Genomic DNA, 309 nt, shown 5'->3' on the forward strand with positions numbered 1-309 from the left:
TTAATAATTAGTAGATGTGAAAAACATTACCATTGAAATCTACCTGATGACTTTATATTCTTGCTCAGATGCCAAGGGGCTCAGAAAGTAACAGACTGTGACTCGTAATAATCAGATATATAGAGATTAAAAATGCGTGTGCAAACATCTTAATGTCAATTGCATTAGAAATGAATTTTTCTGCATGAAACTGTGTATTTTAATAATGAAATGGAGATCTTTTTAAAGGTTAAAACATCATTTAATTTCTGTCTTATAGGGTTTATACTGAGTACAATATTGTATAACTGTAATAATTCAACTGTAAAC

This window comes from Nannospalax galili, unplaced genomic scaffold (assembly GCF_000622305.1).
Source record: "Nannospalax galili isolate Female #2095 unplaced genomic scaffold, S.galili_v1.0 scaffold936, whole genome shotgun sequence".
NCBI classification, from domain to species: domain Eukaryota; kingdom Metazoa; phylum Chordata; class Mammalia; order Rodentia; family Spalacidae; genus Nannospalax; species Nannospalax galili.